Source organism: Camelus dromedarius, chromosome 12 (genome assembly GCF_036321535.1).
Source record: "Camelus dromedarius isolate mCamDro1 chromosome 12, mCamDro1.pat, whole genome shotgun sequence".
Classification (NCBI taxonomy): domain Eukaryota; kingdom Metazoa; phylum Chordata; class Mammalia; order Artiodactyla; family Camelidae; genus Camelus; species Camelus dromedarius.
In genome coordinates, this window is record NC_087447.1 from 48,528,412 (window position 1) to 48,546,268 (window position 17,857).

The 17,857-nt window shown below is 34.7% G+C and overlaps 1 protein-coding gene across 2 annotated transcripts in view; it reads left to right on the forward strand.

Annotated features, from left to right (window-relative positions):
• Positions 1-17,857, forward strand: part of PPME1 (protein phosphatase methylesterase 1) — a 60,266-nt gene that overhangs the window by 874 nt on the left and 41,535 nt on the right. The window lies entirely within an intron of this gene.

The window sequence follows — 17,857 nt, forward strand, 5'->3', positions numbered from 1 at the left end:
CTTAGAGATGAGGTCTCTTAAGGGATACTGAGAAAGTGTGGGGAGCAGGCCTAAGGAAAGATGGAGAACAGCCAAGAAGACTGTTGGGGGTGACAGGGATGTGCTGAGAAGTGAGGGTAACGGAATAAGGGGAGGAGTGGTGAGGAAGAGGGCTTAGTGACCATGGGCTCCAGAGATTGAGAAACGACTAGGAATAAGATGTAGTGAATGTTAAGTGCTGCAGAGGTAAGGTCTGGGAAGCTTAAAGAGGAAGATTTGGGTAGTTGATTTTTGCTAGGCAAATGGGTCTGATGGAAGCTAAGTACTGGTCTGATAAGATTCAGAATTAATGAAGCATCGAGAGTAACCACTTAAAATGTTTGAGGGAGAAACTTTTCTTCATTGGGAAGGGTGGAGCTGGGTTGGCTTTTGTAATTTTAGATTGTTGAATGGCTTGATCCAGATTAGGAGATACTAAGGTGTAGGAGAGAGTATAATGAGTTGAACTGGGAGAGATAATTACTAGAAAGCAGAGATAAATAAACAAGCAGTTGGTTTTGAGGGGTATTTGTAGTATCAGATAGATTTCTGGAGACTAGTGACTGTAAAGAGAAAAGGGGTAGGGAAAAATACTTAGGTATGAGGTAGTCAAGAGTGTGTGGATTCTAGAGATAGAATATTCTTGGAATAAGGACTAGAGAAGAAAAACCTTAGGTTCTGAATAAGTAACATGTACAAAAACTGATCAAAAAGGAGATGAAGGTAGGAGATGCAGTACTGTGAAAGCAGGTCCTAAGAATGAAGAGAAAGGAGAATCCTATAAATTAGAACAGTGGGGTGAAGGGGTTGTGAGAATGATTGGAAAAACCAGGGAAGAAAACTAAGAATTGAAGTGGAGACCTGACTATGATACATAGTAGAAAAATGAGAAAACCTTGACAGGAGAAGATAGGTGGATGGATGCACAGTACAAAGAGGTGGTAGAAAGCTACATATAAGGTAAAATGAGGATTGATTTGGCATTGGAAGACAGAAAGGTAGGACTGTAACATGATTAAGGAGAATCTGGAAGCTGATCCATAACAGATTATTTGGGAAAATTAACCTGGAGTATACAGTTAATGTAACATTTATTTTTGATATGTATCTTAGTTGCTGCCTTTCTTAAACTAAACTTTGATCTTTCAGTACTCTTCTGTAAAAATGTATAAAAATATTAGCTTTTTAATAACTATACATGCTTCAGATAAGTTTAACTAGAGCTTAGATTCTCACTTTGTCAGAATAAGTTCTCTGAAGATGAACTGAAGGAAAATACTAAGAGAAAATAAAATCTACTGATTAGAGGATTGTTAGTAACTTAACCTCTTTGAATAGGTGCTTTGGTTTCCTTAATTTAGGTTAACTGCTTATCCTAAAATAAAATTCTTTAAAAAGATGCTTCTTTGTAGTATTGTGAACAGAAGAGCATATGTTGGTGAATTTTATGTGATCCTCATGTGGCTTATTTTCCTGTATTTTTTTTTTTTTTTTTGGTCTTGCCCCACTTAATTTTTTAATTATTTATTTTACTTTTTTACACCTTTATTGTGGTATGGTTCCTGTATGGTAAATTACACATATTTCAAATGTACAATTTGGTGAATTCTGATGGATGTATACAGCAGTGAAACCACCACCACAGTCAAGATAGCTAACATTTCCATCACTCCCCAAGAGGTTCAAATTTCCAATTCCCAATTCATCCCTTCTCATCCCCTTTACTTCCTGGTAAATAAGTTTATTCTCTGTGTCTGTGAGTCTGTTTGTTTTGTAGATAAATTCATTTGTGTCCTTTTTTTTAGATTCTACGTATAAGCGATTATTTTCCTGTATTTTCTACTTCCTTATTGGAATATAGGCATGCCTGTAAGTCTAATGTTAGTGATAATACAGACTCTCTCCCCCTTAGAATCATAAAGCTAGAAGAGAGCTTTGAAATGATCTTACCACTTCACTGTATAGTTGAGGAAACTGAGACTTGGAGAAATCTGCATTCTGTAAGGTAAACTAAGAGGCAGGGGACTGTATTTTCTCTAACTAAATAGGAAAACTGAAATTCAAACCTTCCTCATACTAAGGCACCTTAGAAACTTACTGGTAGGGTCAGCTAGGACTGGGACTTGGGTCTCTTGACTCTGAGACCCATTGTGTTTTTTGGATTCATAGTTGTTATTGTTGGCAATACTTAATTTGAGTTGTGTATCTTATTCCTTTGCGAATACTCTAGGATTCAGTCTTCCTTTTTCCTCAGTCAGACCTTGTTGGGCCTGTTCCTTTGACAGTCCCTTATAAGACTGTCTCTTTTGAATATTTTTCATAATCTCTTATTTTCAATTTCAGTAAACCTTATTTACATGTGTTTGTGTATTCAGGGTGGTTTTGAGTTTTTGGTTATTCTTGAGTTTGCATAATTTAGTTTTTCCAATTGGATTTCATAATTCCAGAGTATTGCTGGATAAAGCAATAATAGCAATTACTTTTTCTTTTTCAATTATTACTATGTGCCAGTCATTGTGATAGTAGCTTTATGTATGTTATTTTATTTAATCTGCCCACACCATTGCAGGGTAGATATTTCCATTCATTGGTAAGTAAGGAAATACAGACTTTGAGATTAAAGATCACTCAAGTAGTATGTGGCAGAATCAGGATCCAATCTAAGTTTAGTTTCTTGAGTCCATTTGCTTTTCAGAACACCAACACTCTCTTGAATAAGGCCTGAAATCCTGGTTTTATTGTTCCTTGATAGATGTAGGCCAGTAGATGATGCTGCAAACAGTGGTTTTGAACTTTTTAATTAAACCTTTTGGAGGTATTCTGATTTTAGAGCCCTATTTGCAACTGGTATTAGTCTGTTAGGGTTGCCATAACAAAAAAATACCCATTTTTTTTTTTTCTCAGAATTCTGGAGGCTAAGAAGTCCAAGATCAAGGCATCAGTAGACTCTGTGTCTGATGAGGACCACTTTTTGGTTCTTAGATGGCAGTATTCTGTGTCCTTATGTGGCGGAAGGGGGAAAGAAGCTCTGTAGGGTCTCTTTTATAAGAGTACTAAGCCCATTTATGAGGACTACCTCATGACCTTATCACCTCCCAATGGCTCTTCCTTCAAATACTATCACATAGGGGGTTAGGATTTCATGTGAATTTTGTGGGGACACAAAAATGTTCAGTCTGTAACACCTGGTGTGCTTGAGGATGTTTTGAAAATCACTACTTTAGTACATTCCATTACCATTAGAGAGACTATAGGTTATTAAAATGATTCATTTTTCAACATGTTTTTAGTTCACCATTAGTATTTTGTTTCTATAATTATCTCTTACACTTTTATAGTAGTTTGACATGTATATATTAGTGCTCTTTTATATTACTTCATGAGGTAAGTTAGGGCAAGGGTTAGTATTTTCTCTTAATGAGAAAACTCAAATGTTCATTGACTTGCCTAAGATCATAGAATCATTAAGTGGCAGAAATAAGACTGAAACTCAGACTTCAGATTTTCAGTCCATTGTTGTTCTTGTTATACCTTGGTGCAAAGAGATTGGTGTTTGAAGTGATAGAGATATGAATTTGAAGCCTAGCTTGAGTATTTACTCCAGTCATTTAACCTCTCATAGTCTGTTTCCTAACTCTAAAACTGGGATAGTGCTGCTTACCTTAGAGTGCTGTGAGAATATATGTAAAAAGCAGTAATGCTTCCTGACACATAAGCTCTTAAGAAATGGTAACTAGTAAATTATTTTATGTTGAGAACTATGAGAAAACTCATTCTTTATGAAGTAGAAGTGCTCCTCTCAATATCTTATGATGTCAGCTTTTCCCCCTTGACCTCAAGCTGTGTATTTATTCATATCTGATCAGATAGTTTTTCATTCAACTATGTAAGTTTATTAGGAGCTGTTCACACAGAGAAATAAAGGGCAAAGTGGAGTGATTTGCTCAAGGTCACATATTGAGTTACTAAAAGAATTAAATCTTAGTGTTTCTATTTATGTTAATTATCAATTTCAGAAAAAATTAAGTTATAATTCACATACCTTAGAATTCACCATTTTAGAGTATATGGTTCAGTGATTTTTAGTATACAAGGTTGTACAATCACCACCTCTAATTCCAGAATATTTTCTTCATCCTGTAAGGAAACTACTTACCTGTTAGAAGTCACTCCCCTTCCCCCTGGCAGCCATTAATCTACTTTCTGTTTGCCTATTCTGGAGATACCATATAAGTAAAATCATACAATATGTGGCCTTTTGTGGCTGGCTTCTTTTACTTAGCATAATGTTTTCAAGTTTCATCCATGTCGTAGCATATATCAGTACTTTTTTTTTTGCTGAATGATATTCCATTGTATAGATACGCCACAATTTATTCATCAGTTGCTGGACACTTGGGTTGCTTCCAGTGTTTTGCTATTTTCAATAATGCTGCTGTGAACATTCACGTGTAAGTCTCTGTGTGGAAGTATGTTTGCATTTCTGTTAGGTAAATATCTAAGAATGGAATTGCTGAGCAGTATGGTAAATTATGTTTAACTTTTTAAGAAACTGCCAAAGTATTTTCCAAAGTAGCTATTTAAAGCTTTTTATGTAGTAGGAATGTTTTCTCTTTTTAAGTGTTAAAAATATTTTTCCAAGTTGCCTTTTTACTTTGCTTATGATATTTTTTGCCATGTAAAGAGTTCTGCTTAAAAATTTTAATGTACTCAAATCTATCTAATAAAATCCATTGCTTCCAGATATTGGATCACAGAAAGACATTTTCTTCTCCCAGGATATAAAGCAGTTCCTATATGTTTTTTTCCAGGATCTGTATGCTTTCTTTTTTTAAATCCATTTTAAGTTTATCTTGATGTGCAAAATGAGGAACAGATCCAATATTATCTTTATCCAGTATTATCTTTATCCATAGACTATCCAATTGTTGTAACACGGTTTATTAAAAAGTCATTTTCCCATTATGTGAATTTCACCTCAATAAAAATCAGTCCTTTTCCCTACTGAATAAAATGACATCTTTATCATATATGAAATTTCTACATAGATTTGAGTCTGCTTATGAATTTTTTTCCTTTTCCATCAGCCTATTTTTGTGCCACTACTATGCTTTTAATTAGCGGTATTATTATGTTTTAGTAGATGGTAGAGGTGGCTTCATTTTTTAAGATTTTCTTGGCTCCTTTTACTTGTTTATTCTTACAGATAAACTAACCAGCTACACTAGTGCCTGATAGTATTCTTATTGGCATTATATTAAATATGTGAATTAACTTAGAATAAACATTTTTTATGATGTTGAGTCTTCCTTGAAGGAATATGGTGCTTTTCAATTTGTATGAATCCCTTTTGAAGGAAAAATATTTTACATCCCAAGTACTGACACAAGTTATATTTAATGTTTTACATTATATTATATAAATATGTTAAATATGATAAAAACTTAGTGTTTAATATTATATTTAATGTTACCTAAATATTTACAAAATAAAACTAGGGATAAGTTCCTGTGTATAAGAGTAAATTCCTTATTACTCTTACATAATTATACAACTCAACAGATTTATTATTTAAGCACAACTAAACCTACAAAACTTCTCAAGTTCAGATTAACAAATTACAGCAATGTGAAATAATGTAATTTTCTGTTAACAATTGTGGTTTAAATGAAAATATTATCTATTAAAATAAATAATATTTATTAATAGGAAGTTCAGAGTTTATTCAGTTATTCTTCTTTATTAATCAGGACCCAGGCTTTTTGCATCCTTTCTTTTGCCATCCGTAGAGATGTTGGCTTTTCCTTCTCTTGTTTGTCACATTATGGTTGCAGGATGGCTACTGCAACTCCACTTTCTTCTTACTTTTATTGTCTCTCTCCAACTTAAAAGGAGGGAACAGGGGCAAAGGCCTTTTTCTATCTTGGTTTGTCACTTTTTTTATTTTCCAGGAAAGGGAAACAACACAGCAGATTTTCCCCTGAAGTCTCTTTGTCCAGAACTGGTTCACATGTATATCCTAAGACCAGACACTGGCAGTAGGGATTACTATGACTGGTTTAGACCAATTCTGATTCATTCCTCTGGGCTGGAGGAGAGATAACAAAAGATCTGAAGCAATTTAGAATTCCGTTAGGGAACTGAAAGTGGTGGGAAGTGGGAAAGGAATGTCTGGAGTAGAGAGTAAACAGCATCTGCCCCAAGTCCTGATGTTAGAAAGCAGGGGAAACTGATCAAATTCCCTACTGTTTTCATTGCAGCACAGATACAGGAAGTGATATCTCTCTTTCCCTTCCTCCCCCATTTTCTCCCTCTGCCCCCTTATGCCAGCTTTGAGCCCCTTGATCTGAGAGCACTTCTGAGTGAATGTCCATTTTTCCATTGTTGCTAGACTTACTGTCAGCAACTGTTTCTTTTTAGTGTCTCCAAAATTGGGTAATTGGAATTTTTTTTTAACCTAATGAGCCTTTCTTGTTATGTTACTTGGTGTCAGATTTGAGAAAACACCTCTGGTTGATTAGGAAAAACTTTCCTTCATACTATGCAATAGTTTCTTTTAGAGAAGAAAGTTTTAATTAATAGCAGTATCAAAAGGATGGTCCACTTATGTGCCACACTTAGATGTTGTTCATATACAGTACCGACAACCAGTCCCAAGCACATACTACTGATATAGTTGACCCTTGAACAGCAAGGCTTTGAACTGAGCGGGTCCACTTATACACAGATTTTTTTCCAATAGTGAATACATTTGACCCTTGAACAATAGGGAGTTGAGGTGCTGACCCTCCACACAGTGTAAAATCCACATACAACTTATAGTTGGCCCTCCATATACCTTGGTTCAGCATCTGCAGGTTCAACCAGTCTCCAATTGTGCAATATTTACTATTGAAAAAAATTCTTGTGTAAGTGGACCCACGCAGTTCATGCCTGTGTTGTTGAAGGGTCAGCTGTACTACACTACTACACAATCAATGATTGGTTGAATTCATGTATGTGGAATCTTGAATATGGAGGGCCCGCAGATATGGAGGGCCAACTGTAAGTTATATATAGATTTTTCCATTGTGGGGAGGATCACCTCCACGTCCTGCCCCTCATCTTCTGCATTGTCCAAGGGTCAACTCTATATTTTGAAGATTGAATAAGAGATTATGTTGAAAATTCTAGTCATTCGAAGCCATAGTAGAAGGCTGGAGTTGTTTACTATCATTTCCTTTCCACCATACCACTGCGTATTCCCTTTGCCGTGGACTTTTTCCAGGTATAAGTGGAAATCCTGTCTGCCACTAATAAGCCATGTGGCTTGGTAAAGTTATTTGTCCTCTTCCTGGGCCTCACAGTTGTGTAGAAGAAAGAACACTTTGGCACCAGACATGCTAGAGTATAAATCCAAGCTCCAGTGCTATGTAAAGTGGCTCTGCGTGAGTTACTTTACATCTCTGAGCCTGTATTTCTCCATCTTTAAAAGGGGGATATTTTTCTTGCAGAATTCATCACACTGCTTGATACATAATTGGCAGCTAATTACTTCCTTACATAAAGTAGTATTTGGGTTAGATGATCTCTAATAGTCTGATCCAGTACGTAGTTTTTAGAATCCAACTTTCCTGCTTTAATAAGGATGCCCTTATCAACAGTAATGAACACACCAAACTACCATGACTCCAGACAGCCATTTAGTTGCCTTCTTTCTATTCTTTCCATTCTCTTCAAAGTGTGCTAATGAGAACTTTTTTTCTTTTTTAAAATCAGTGGTGCCTTGATTTAAATAGCTGGCTGCAATTTCACTTCAGTATTTGTCTCCACAAGACTCCTAAACTGGGGCATTTGTGACAAAAGTGACTAGGTCGCTATTGTGCAGCTCATGATTCATTAGTAACTCTTCTAACAGACTTAAGCAGCCTAATGGATGTTGAAGTGTATTATGCCTATTTGGATTTGACACATTCACTTAAAAACACAACTTACATTTCTTATTCCTTATTTTCTAAGTAGGCAGGGAAATTTTTTCCTCCCTCCCTCCTTTTCTTCTCTCTCTCTTCCTCTCCGTTATTTCCTTAGCAGTTAATATATAGCAGTCATATAAGTTAATTGGTTTTGGCATCATCACATAGTAGGCAAGGAGCGCATCCTCCATGCCCCAGCCTTGGATATAGCACTTATCTGTTTGACTTATAATTATTGGTCAGCTGTATACTCCTCAAGACTATGAGTTTCTTAAGGGTAGGAATTGTGTCTTAATTTCCCGGTGCCTAGCATGTTGTCTACTTAAGTGCTGACTGAATGAGAAAACCAAATCCTAGACCTATTTAGCCTCATTTTATAAGAAAAACCTTATTTCCTCACCAGTTCCATTAAGATGGCATAACTAAAGCTACAGTCCCTTTCTTCTGAAAGCTATTTCACTTCATAAAATAATAGAATCTGTACTTTATTTCAACACTGGCGTTTAGGTAAAGTGTGTTATATTTACAAATACTTTGGCTTAATTTGAGATTTAAAATACTCATGTGGTTGAAACTCATGCTTGGAATTAGTCTCTTACATGTAAAGAGTCATGCCTGTTTCTTACTTTTATTTTATCAAAATTTAACAGTTTATCTCTTCCTCTGTCATTCCCCAAACCTGAAAGCAAGTCCACTAGTATAAGAGAGCAAATGTCAATTAGCAATTATACTCTAACAAGTGTAGGGATGAGAACAAACACTCAGCTGTTAAAAGCTAGCATTAAAAGCTCTCCATAGTCATGTCCTAGGCAATGTCAACATTTTACGTTTCTCGAGGAAGAAGATGATACAGAAAGTTGTTTTTGAGGAGAGGGATGATAGAAATGTGGAATCATTATTTAAGTAGTAAAGCTATATAATGGTAACTTATTTACTGGATTTCATATATTTGAAGATACATTTCTTTTCATATTTAAAATGATAATGTCTTAACAATTGCTACTGGTCAGGTAAGCTCTAACTTGATTCTCATTGCCTGTACATGAGTAAACACCGTGACCAGAATCAAAACTCACAAAATAGGTGTTGGCAGCTTGGAAGAAAATCCTGGAGACAAAAGTGGAGCATTCTTTTAATCACTAAGAACTGAATGGTTATGAGGAGGGACAGGTGTTCAGTCACATGGATTAAGCAGTATTTCTAAAGTGAGAATCAAAAGTAAGATAGCTCTCTCTATATAATGGTAAAGTCAGCATATGAGCAAGTATTTAGTTTTAAGAGGCACTCTATCACCAATGTTCTTGTGAGGCACACAGGACTATATTAGAGTGATTCAGAAGGGAGTAGGATTCTTAGTATGAGGTATTTTATTTTGCTCTCATTTTCCTTTTTCTATATACCCATAAGTGATGAATTGATATAAGTATAAAAGAGCTCTTTCAAGAAATATAAAATGAATTCTAAATGATTAAAGTGTGTCATACTTTAATTGGTAGCTCTTTTTTTTTAGTGGTACATAAAATTATAATTCATCTTACAGTTGATGGTGCCTTGTATATACAGTATTTTATCTATTCTAACAACTAGATTGTGATCTATTTTGCTTAACCTTCACTAATTTAATTGTAAACTCCTTTTGTATTTTATTTACTTGCCTCACAGTGGTTAGCACACAGGAGCTCAACAAACATTTGATCAATGAATGGATAATGCTCAGACACATGATTTTTTTTCCAACAGTTTCAAATTGTGCATCCTGAATTTAGTAGGAAAGTAAATGGGAGGTAGGAGCCAAACTTGTTGAGCATAGAAGTAAGATTTAAAAACTGATTATTGTGGGAGGGTATAGCTCAAGTGGTAGAGCACATGCTTAGCATGCACAAGGTCCTGGATTCAATCCCCAGTACCTCTTTTAAAAATAAGCAAACCTAATTACCTTCCCAACCAGAATAAAATAATTAAATAATACAATAATAAATAAATAAAGTGTAAAAACAAAAAAAAACAAGAAGAAGCTTTGAAAGGGGGGAGGGTCTATCTCAAGTGGTAAAGCACATGCTTAGCATGCACAAGGTCCTGGGTTCAATCCCCAGTACCCCCTCTAAAAATAAATAATTAGATCTAATCACCCCCCAAATAATAAAAAAAAAAAAACCTGATTATTGACAGTATACAAAAATGAACTTTTGACCTATTTTTATCCTTCTATGATTCCATTTTTATATCCCTCTATATCCTATTAAGAAAATATAGCCCAGGTTGTTGTGAGGATTAAATTTTGATGCTTGTAAAGTACCCAGCACAGATACATGTATGTCTGGTTATTTCATTTAATCCTTCTCATCCTTTTAATTAAACCAGCTTTTCCTTAAACTTAAGAACCATGTGTCAAGATATATTAATATCACTTCAAATTCAGTTTTCTGTGTTAATCACCTGAACTATATCTTTATTACTAGCTGAGTCTCATCACAGATAGCATTTTAGTGTATTATGGCTGAGTAGACTTGAGAGTAGAGCTTCCCAGAGAATCTAGCATTGTTTCATAATACCGTTAGTCAGGGGAAATGTACTTCAGTTTTCCCAACAACCTGTTTTTAAGTTGGGGAATATGCTAACATTTTTCTCACTGAAAATTGGGAAATCGTAATCTTTATTGGTAATTAAAGGATTTGTACTTTTGCCTCTTCCCTACCCAGGTCATTGTTTAATAAGAATAGTACTTCAACTTTTTGTGGTGTTTGGTTTAACAAAATCTTCATATCAGACATAATCTTTATGAATCCTTCCCTGACCTTGTTCCATCTCCATAAGTGCCCTGAACAAGGTTGAATGTCCTATCTGTGAGCTCTCATGGTATGCTAGGCTTATTTCTGTCGTAACTACTATAGTATACAGTGACTATTTACTTGCCTATTTCCCTCCAGGCATGAGTTCTTTGAAGTCAAGAACCAAGTTTTATTCATCACTGGAATTTTGGGCCTGCTGATTTCCAGCAGGAAGTGCCCAGGAAGTGTGCCTGCCATACAGGGCATACCCAGATGTCTCTTTAATTGTGTTAGAATTACATTAACTGTTTGTATAAGCAAGTTGTGACTGGAAAGAATCTCTAACATAATTACCCTAAAGATATTTGCTGTTTGTCTTTTATCCTAGATTATCATGGCATTCAGATGAGTCTGGGGAGGGGGTTCTATGGCCATTGGTTCTGAAACACACTTCATTAGAGTCTTCTATATGGACTTTATTGGCTTTTAAACTCTGTCCCCAAACCTGCTTATTTTCTTCCCATTGTGAGATGTCTAAGTAGAATAGTTTACTGATCACCTGAGTATGGCCACCCACATTGTCCTTATAAGAGTGAACAGTTCTAGTTGGCCTCTGTAAAATACCAAAAAGCCTTGTATTCTGTCTACTTTTCTTGCTTTCATTACTGAAGTCTCAGGAGTTGTGTTTTTGTTTGAGGCGCAATCATTTTAGTAAAGCTGTCATTGTACTCTTTTTTTCTCTTTACTTTTAGGGTTTTGGAAAAAGAAGTTATAAATTATGCTGTTCTTATATTGGATGAGTGGTAGAAATAAAATTTAGGAAATTTTCTAACTTGGGTAAAGCAGAATCTTTATTAACAGAGATACAAGATGACAGTTCTTGTGCTGCAGCAGTCTGTCTTTATCCATCCATTTAAAGCAAAGTATACTTTTGTGTGATCTGACTCAGCAAGTTGGAAGTTCCCATGGACTAAATGTCTTTATCTGGAAGTGATTTTAAGTGAGGTAAGGTTTCATTCATTTGCTTGAAACTTACTGGCCCATTAGTATCCCATCCTGTCTAATGCAGGACTGTTGTGTAAAATGCTACTGTTTCCATTTTTGGATTCCATGATGCCCAGTTAACATTCACATCAATGGCCAACCCAGAAAAGTAATAGGGATAGGATGTAGGATTTTCAAGCACATGGTTAATCAGTATCTAGTAAGTTGAAACTCTTTAAACAGGTCTCCTTTGTTGTCTCTCTTTGAATGACATCAGAGAAACTTGAGAATTATCTTTGTTTCTTCCTTCTCACTCAATCTGCTCCCTCCCTCAAATATTATTATTACTATGGTTGTAAACCTTGACTTTCTTTTTCGTCTCAGTGGTGCTCAGGCTTGCTACCAGGGCCCTCTACCAGTTGTCCCTACAGCAGGAACCAGTCCTCTTCCATCTCTTCCTGGGGATTTCTGGGTGCTCGTTGTTAGCTTTGATGATTTTAGGAACAGAGAGAGAACCTGGTATTATTTTGAGAGTAGTATGGAAAACTGATAACAAAGTGACCCTAAGAATAAGATTCTAGCTAGGCTGAGTTATTTAACCTACCTTTACTTTAGTTTTCTCAATTGCAGAAGAGGAATAATAGTAGCTACCCTAGAGAGTTGTTTTTGAAATTAAATCACGCACTTACCTCCATTTTCTCCCCAAACCCCATTAAATTATAGTAATGTAATTTGGAAAAAGTAATATAACTGAAGGACAAAGAAGTGGAGGGAAGATAATATAGCAACAGGATTTAGGAAGATTGCAAATTGAAGAATATTAACTCACTAAAAGAAAGCAAACTGAAAACTACCCACAGGAGAATGAAAGTGCAAGCTAATCCATATCACAACCCCATACAGGCTCAGGAATTGTAGGTGCTAGGTACCTCTGAAAGGGGGCTAAAAACAGGAGGATTGGTTGACCCCATTAGACTCCCAGATCTTTTCCTTTCCCTCAACTTATTGAAAATAAATTTCTCAATAATGAGAGACAGGTTAACTTTTGAAGGAATTGAACCAGAGTGGGTCTGGACTCAGAAATAGTAGGCATATTAGGGCAAAGACAAAGCAACAGGATGAAGCAGGGATTAAATGAAGGTACATATTTTGTCTTCTAAATATATTCATGGCTTTCTCCTTCACCTTCTTCAGGTCTTTGCTTAAAGATACCTTTCCTGACCACCTGATTTAAAATTACAGTCCTTCCCAACCTGATACTCATTGTCCCTCTTTCTGGCTTTATTTTTCTCCATGGTAGTTATTGCTACCTTACAAATTTTTGCTTATGTCTCCTACAGTGTTAACACAGGAGTAGGGGGTTTTGTCTTTTTTTTTGTTTAGTGCAGTATTCCCAGTGCCTAAAATAGTATCTTGTAGGTGCTCAGTGAGTATTTGTTGAATGAGTGAACAAATGAGATTATTCAGATCCTTTTCCCAAAGACTCACAGCTAGTCTTAAGTCTTCAGGTGGGAGCTTGGAGGATTTCTTCCTGGAGAAATGACTGGCCTAAAAGAAAAGACATGCAGATATTGATATTTGGGGGAAGAGTCCCCCATTTAAAAGGCTGGGCCTCTACTTGATAACTGTACAGTGGTATTCAATAGTCAACAAACCTGCTTTCTCACAGTATCACCAGGGAAAGCATCTAACACAAAAGATGGAGACCAAAACAAAATGAGAAAAGAAAATAATAATACATATTATTATATGCATTATTAATTATATATTATATGAATTATTTAAAATAATGTGTATTATTAAAATGAAAGTACTGAAAAAAAACTAATATCTTTTGTCAGAGACAAGAAAGAACATGGCATCTGTGAAACAAGAACAGGATGCTCTTTTTTTTTTTTTTTTTTTTAACAAAAAAGGGAACCTTGTTTCAGAGAACAAAATATATATGTTGGGAATGAAAACATGTATAATTGATATAAATTCAATAGAAGAGAAAGTTTAAAGACTCCCCTGGAAAGCTGTTCTACTTCAAGATTAAAATTTAGAAATATAGGGGATTTAAAGATTCTTAAAAAATCTCTACAGCAGTACTTTATTAGAAGTTGATAGAAAAATACCCTAAATTTTGAGAAAGAGTAGCTAACCTAAAATTGTTTCGGCTAATATTTGCCTACTGTGTCTTTGTCTGTCTTTATTTTGGAACTTCTGGTCTCTTTTAAATAGTATATAGCTGGAATCAAAAAAAAAAATCTCATTTGAGGATATTTCAGACCTAGAGTATTCTTGATACTATCCTTTATATCTATCCTTGATATATTTGAATTTATTTCTGCCATCTTATCTTGTTTGTGTCATCTGACCTGTGTTTCTTTTTCTCATTCCATTTTTTTTCTCTATTAGTGTAGTAATGATACAATCTATTTTTGAATGCTCACCTTATCATTTTTTGGTAACAACTTTATTGAGATAGAATTTACATATGATACAACTGACTCATTTAGAGTATACAATCAATTTTTTTAGCGTATTCCCAGAATTTTGCAACCATTACCACAATTGATTTAGAACAAGTTCAGCACCCCAAAAAAGAAACTTTATACCCATTGGCATTAGCCCTGCTTTTTCCAAACCTCTGAGCCTTACACAGCCAATCTATTTTCTGTCTCTATAGATTTACCTAATCTGGACATTTACAACAAATGGAATTATACAATAAATGTGATCTTTTGTGATTGTTATTGCTAATATAATATTTTCAAGGTTCATCTATTTTGTAGCATGTTATAATACTTTATTCTTTTTTATTGCCAAATCATACTCCAGTACATGGATATATACCACATTTTATTTATCCATTCAATAACTGATGGACATTTGAGTTGTTTAAACTTTTTAACTATTAACAATGCCACTATGAGCATTCATATACAAGTTTTTATGTAGACATATGTTTTCATTTCCCTTGGGTGTACCTAGGCATGGAATTGCTAGATCATGTGGTTTCTCTCTGTTTAACTTTTTGAGGAACTGATGAACTGTTCTCCAAAGCAGCTGTACCATTTTATATTCCCATCAGCAAAGTATGTGGGTTCAGAGTCTCTACATTCTTGCCAACACTTGTCATTGTCAGTCTTTTTTTGTTTACAGCCATCTCAGTAGTGTGAAGTGATTCTTTGTTGTGATTTTGATTTGCATTTCCCTAATAACTAATGATGCTGAATATCTTTTTATGTGCTTATTGGCCATTTGTATATCATCTCTGGAGGAGTGTCTATTCAAATCCTTTACTCATTAAAAAAATTGGGTTGTCTTTGTATTGAGTTATAAGAGTTCTTTATATATTCTAGATACAAGTTCCTTAGATCTATTTGCAAGTATTTTCTTGCATTCTGTGGGTTGTCTTCATGTTTTAATGGTGTCCTTTGAAGCACAAACATTTTTAATTTTTATAAAATTCAATTTATCTATTTTTTTCTTGTGCTTTTGGTATCATAGCTGAGAAGTCATTGCCTAACCCAGGTTTGTGAAGATTTATGCCTATGTTTTCATCTTAGAGTTTTATAGTTTTAGCTCTTACATGTAGGTCTGTGATCCATTTTAAGTTAATTTTTGTGTATGATGTGAGGAATGGGATCAGCTTCATTCTTCTGCATGTGGATACCCATTGTCCTGGCAGCATTTATTGAAAAGACTCCTCTTTCCCCATTGAAGTATCTTGGCACGCTTGTCAAAATTAATTGACCACACATGCGTGGGTTTATTTCTTAACTCAGTTCTATACCATTTATTTGTATATCTGTCAGTGTCACACTGTATTTATTGCTATAGCTTTAGGAAGTGAGTCTTGTAACCTTGTTTTTCATTAAAACTTGTTTTGACTATTCTGGGTCCCTCAAATTTCCATATTAATTTTAGGATTAGCTTGTCAATTTCTGCAAGGAAGTTAGGTGCAATTTTGATAGTTACTAGTTTGAATCTGTTAAAATGTAAAGCCATTTTAACAATATTACATCTTCTAATCCATGAATATGCGATACCTTTCTATTTATTTATGTCTTCTAAAATTTATTTCAGCAATGTTTTATAATTTTCTGTGTACAAGTCTTGCATTTCTTTGGTTAATTTATTCCTAAATATTTTATCAACGCTATTGTAAATGGAATTGTTTTCTTAAATTCATTTTTAGATTGTTCATTGCAAGTATATAGAAATACAATTGATTTTTGTATATTAATCTTGTATTCTGCAACTTTACTGAACTTATTTACTAGTTCTTATAGTTTTTTAATGGAGTCCTTAGGATTTTGACCTAAACGTTTTAACATGCATACTTAATATATAAAAGGACAAGTTGAATCAATATTTTTGCCATTCTTCTCAAATAATACAAAGTCTTTAGAAACATGTGGCAGACAGAACAATGATATCTGAAGGATACTTGGGTTCGATCACTGGAACCTGTGAATATATTATTTTACATGGCTGAGGAGAATTAAGGTTACATATGGAATTAAGGTTGCTTGTCAGCTGATTTTATTTTTTAACACCTTTATTATGGCATGATTCCTGTACAGTAAACTACACATATTTCAGATGTACAATTTGATGAATTTTGATAGATGTATACACCCATGAAACCACCACCACAATCAAGATAACTAACATTTCAAATGTGAAAATGGGTATATGTGAGTATATGAGGGACTGGGACATTGTGCTGTACACCACAAATCGACACATCGTAATTGCCTGTACTTCAATTAAAAAAACAAGATGAATTTTGACGGTGAGGTATAGCTCAGGGTGAACGCATGCTTAGCATGCCAAAAAAAAAAAAAAAAAAAAGATAGCTAACATTTCCATCATTCCCCAAGAGGTGCAAATTTTGAATTTCCAATTTATCTCTTCGCAGACTTTTTACCCTGTGGTAACCATAAGTTTGTTCTCTATGTTTGTGAATCTGTTTCTGTTTTGTAGATAAGTTCATTTGTGTCCTTTTTTTTTAGATTCCACATATAAGCAATATCATATGGTATTTTTCTTTCTTTTTTTGGCTTATTTCACTTAGAATGACAGTCTCCAGGTCCATCCTGGTTGCTGCAAATGGCATTATTTTATTCCTTTTTATGGCTCCATTCTCTGTCGCTTGCTCTCACGTGCTCGCTCTCTCTCTCTCTATATATATATAAAATTTCTTGTTTATTTAGTCATCTGTTGGTGGACATTTGGGTTGTTTCCATGTAAATAGTGCTGCTGTGAACATTGGGGTGCATGTGTCTTTTCAAATTATATTTTCCTCCAGATACATGCTCAGGAGTGGCATTGCTGGATCATATGGCAAGTCTATTTTTAGTTTACTGTCTTCTGTAGTGGCTGCACCAGTTTACATGCCCACCAACAGTGTAGGAGGGTTCCTTTTTCTGCACACCTTCTGCAGCATTTATCATTTTTGGACTTTTTAATTATAGCCATTCTGACTGGTGTGAGGTGATATCTCATTGTAGTTTTGATTTGCATTTCTCTAACAATTAGCAATGTTGAGCATCTTTTCATGTATTTGCTGTTTATGTATTTTGGAAATTAGTCCCTTGTTGGTCACATCATTTGCAAATATTTTCTCCCATTCTGTAGGTTGTCTTTTCGTTTTGTTGATGGTATCCTTAGCTGTGCAAAAACTTTTAAGTTTATTTAGATCCCATTTGTTTATTTTTGCTTTTGGTTCTATTACTTTAGGAGGTGGTTCAAAAAAATTGCTGTGATTTATGTCGAAGAGTGTTCTGCGTATGTTTTCCTCTAGGAGTTTTATAGTATCTGGTCTTACATTTAGGTCTTTAATCCATTTTGAGTTTATTGTTGTATATGGTGTTAGAGAATGTTCTTATTTCATTCTTTTACAGGTAACTGTCCAGTATTCCCAGCACCACTTATTGAAGAGACTGTCTTTTCTCCATTGTATATTCTTGCTTCTTTTGTCATAGATTAATTGACCATAAGTGTGTGGGTTTATTTCTGGGCTTTATATCCTGTTCTATTGATCTATATTTCTGGTTTTATGCCAGTATCATACTATTTGATTACTGTAGCTTTGTAGTATAGATGATTATATGGTTTTTATTCTTTAGTTCATTGATGTGG